Source organism: Cupressus sempervirens, chromosome 10, assembly GCF_028749045.1.
Source record: "Cupressus sempervirens isolate cs-2001-9-10 chromosome 10, ASM2874904v1, whole genome shotgun sequence".
In the NCBI taxonomy this organism is placed as follows: Eukaryota; Viridiplantae; Streptophyta; class Pinopsida; order Cupressales; family Cupressaceae; genus Cupressus; species Cupressus sempervirens.
Window position 1 is genome coordinate 680851288 of NC_143127.1, and position 4025 is coordinate 680855312.

General features: G+C 35.0%; 1 long non-coding RNA gene across 1 annotated transcript; it reads left to right on the forward strand.

The window, feature by feature from the left end:
* Positions 1-1798: 1798 nt before the first annotated feature.
* LOC149535642 (uncharacterized) lies at positions 1799-2416 on the forward strand. The gene is made up of 4 exons (XR_016357616.1): positions 1799-1903; positions 1995-2060; positions 2149-2238; positions 2339-2416. It is a non-coding gene; the product is annotated as an uncharacterized LOC149535642 (long non-coding RNA).
* Positions 2417-4025: the final 1609 nt, after the last annotated feature.

The following is a 4025-nucleotide window of genomic DNA, read 5'->3' on the forward strand; positions in this document are numbered from 1 at the left end:
TATTGAGCTGAAACATAAAATCAAAGATCTTATAGATAATGAGATTATTGATACCTCTAGTGACTCATGTGATGAAGATAGTTCCTTTGAGAAAGATCATGTTTATGAACCTATGTCTAGTAGTGGTCTCCTTGACACCTCCACTTCTTCTAACAATTATACATCTCTCAAAACTTCAAATCTTTCCAAGATTCCTCCATCAAATAAAGAACTGATATTTTTCGTTTGTAGTATGTCTATCTCAATGGTTGCCTCTAATAGAAACTCAAGCTAACCTTCACTTGGCCGCAAAAATTTCCAATGCTACTGAGGCTAAAGATAATCAACCTTAATGTGATGCTATGTTTACTATTCCCACTTCAGCTAATCCCCCATTACCTCTTTGGGCATATGCACCGAGTTGTGGTGCCAAAAAGGTGACAAGCCTTTTTTTTTCATTTTTCAATAGCGCGTACACACTATTAAAAAGAAATTTTTTTTATAAATGATGGGCTACACACCCGCGGCCCATCATATTAATAGTGATTTTTACTGTTTATAAGGGCAGCGCGCACGCGAGTTGGAAAACAATTCATTTTCAACATCCCTTGCCAATATGCCTCCTTGCCGACAAAATCCAAGATCACCAGCACGCCGACGCTGACGTCGTATGTAATCTAAACTTGACTTTGCATTATTTTATATGTTTTTCATATTGTTTTATAAGGTTTTTACAATTTTTATTTAGATTTGTTCATTCATTTGGATTTCAATTGATTCTTTATCAGGAAATGTCCATAATCAACCGGCAAATCCACAAAACCCTCAAGAACCTGAAGAACCTCAAAACCAAAATCCACAAAACCCTCCTGAAGAACAAAAAATTCCACAACCCGAACCAATTCCAAGACCTCCACCAGGCACACAAGAAAATATATTAAATGAAATTGAGATAGGCAAAATTGAATTAGAAGGACTCATTGGTCAGTTGAAACAAGCTGGACAAACCAATCCAATGAGGGCTCAATTGGCATCATCCCTCGAATCCATTAAGACCCAGATAGCCTCAGTTACTGGTCAGTTAGATGTTTGGCGGGTTAAGAGGGAAGAACAAAAAAGATTTTATGCAAATAAATTGTCATATGAAGATGTTAAAAAAAAAGAAATACCAAAAGGTTCAATATGTGCATTATTTAGAAAACCCGGTGAGCAAAATACTGTTAGAGAGGGTACTAAACGGTTCCCCATCCATTGGTTTATACATGATGCTATGAGAAATCATTTTTGGGGATAGATGGTGGATGGTTTTTGATGCCCCTCCTTGCAACAATCACAAGGTCCCAATGTATTTTTTAAAGAAATTGTATTGTGAGTTTGTCCTTGGGGAGATCCCCAATTATTTTGATCTATTAGACTCCCAGGGTAGAGGTGGGGGGTCATCATTCGAGAGGTCGGGAGCACGTCGTGACCCTAATGTAGTTAGGGCACCTGTGGTCAACCCACAACGTGAGCATGTGACTATTCTTTCAGTTGTGAAGGAACATGTAGAGGCCAGCACTCTAGGGACCATTAATGCTTTGATGCAGACCCTCATCCATTCCACGGGCCCATTAGTTGAGGGGGAGCCTTCTGTGCGTCATGGTCACATGTGCACTTCATGCGGATCCCTATGCACATTTGGCACTCATGCTGGAGATGCTGCGGATGATGGGCTCATCACTGATCAGTTCTTGAATGAAACATTTGGCATTGACACACAGGTAAATTAAAATTATAATTTACTAATTTGATCACATTTTATATGTATAGTGAATGATTAATTAATTAGCATCTATTGACATTGTTCAAAATTCAGGGTCAGAGTGTTGCCGAGCCTAGCAGCGATGCTCCGGCCCCATTTTTTGTCCCCTCCATGAGTCCAAAGGTATGTATCAATTTAATCATTTAAATTAATACATATATTTATTAAGTTATCATATTAAGGATTGACAAAAAAAATTATGCATGTGCATCAGTTCTCCACAGGACCCTCAACCTTTAGTATGGACTCAGAGCATAGACATCGTACGAGCTTCATACAGGTACAGTTGTTTCATGTTAATTTAATTCATTTGATTATATTTGTTTCATGTTTCATGTTACATGTAACGTGTATTGTATGACATGCAGCTCATGACGTCGGACACACCTCCTCATCTCCGACAGTTTGTTGATCATGGAGTGGCCGCAGCTATGGCTAGCTCACAGCCATTGACTGAGGTATGAAAGAATTTTCTCCGTTTTAGTTGTTGTTTATAATAGTTAGTCTCAAAATTTCTAATGTTATTTATAACTGATTATATTTATTGAATTGTTGTAGGGTCTCGTCACGCCTGATCGTCCACGAGCCTTTGAGGTGGACGTACAGAGTGACTATTTGATGGCAGTAAAAAAATAATTGATTTTGTGTGTACATATATTTGATTTCAATGTATAATAAATACTGATTCATATCTACTTTTTTTGTATCAGCTCGAGTTGGAGAAGAGCCTCAACAAGAGGATGAGCGAGCATGTCAGGAGGACCCTATCATCTCCACCATCTCCCTCGACACAACGACAGAAGACGTCGAGAGATTTGTTTCCTTCCCCTCGTGGGAAGGAAAAGATATAGTTGATCTAGACATATATATATATAGGCATAAGTGGACATATTCGATACACATTTGATGTATATGACATTTTATATTTGATGTATGACATTATTCGACTTATGACATTATTGGTTAATATATGATATGTTTGTTCATATGCGACATTATTGGTTATCATAATATATTATGTGTTTGTTAATGTACATGACATTATTGGTTATCATTTTATATTATATGTTTGTTCATGTATGACATTAAATAAGATATGTTCATGTATGACATTAAATTAGATATGTGCATGTATGACATTAAATTAGATATGTTTATGTATGACATTAAATTCAATACCTAATATGTTCGAAACTTTGATAGAATATTGAGTAACAATAAAATTTATCATTGTTTAAGCATAAGTTAATCATTTGCAATATGTCATCGTCATATGATTTATGATCTTGTTCATGCTTAAAGTTTTCCTTCTCTATCATTTGTTTATCAAGTTTGATTCAATACCTAATTAGTTTGAATTTTTGATACAATATTGATTAGCAATAAACTTTATCAGTCAAGATCGATTAGGACCTCCTAGCAATAAACTTTATCAGGCAATATTTGTGGACCTCTAGGCAATTGGTCACCTAAATGAGAACCTTGAGATTTATTAGGAACTCCATGAAAGAAATCAGTAGCTTGAGAAGCTCTCCATTTGTTAAGCTTCAATACATAACCACCATTCTTTATCATCAATTAAAAAATGTCAGAGATAGTAGAGAAAAGATGGATTATTTGCAAAAAAAGTCATTTTAAATATCATAAATGTAACATAATCACTGATAGTTTTCTGTGTTTTCATACATTAATGATTGTAACATAATCACCAGTTGATTGGAATGCGTTGTTATTATTCTATAGTAACTAGATTAAGGTAAAAATAAAAGTTTAATAAATAGTTGTTATTATTCTTACATTGTTGGAAACAGGGGCAGCGTGAAGGATCTTTGATATTTTCCAAAATGGTGTTCCCAAATGCACACAATGCCACCAAAGACTCAAAACTTGGATTTACCTTCACCAATTGTTTCCTCCACCTCTACACACGTTAAACAACTTCAACCAATATGTTTCTAAGGTTTCCAAACCCACAAATCTTCAGTAGATACAAAAAAAGAGGAAGAGGGATTCTTTTTTTAGTTTTGTAATAATGGTAGAGGGAAAATTATAAACATTTTTTTCATTTTTAGATTGGGCTTTCTGCGTGAATAAGAACGATAGTTTGTGAATTTTATCTTTTATCAGAGAGGAGATGCAATATATTTCAAATCTTTGTATTTAAATATATTCATTTGAGATGTGTTGTTCTTTCTACCAGTTTGGTTATCTCTGATAAACTTTATAGAGTAAATTGTGTTTGTGC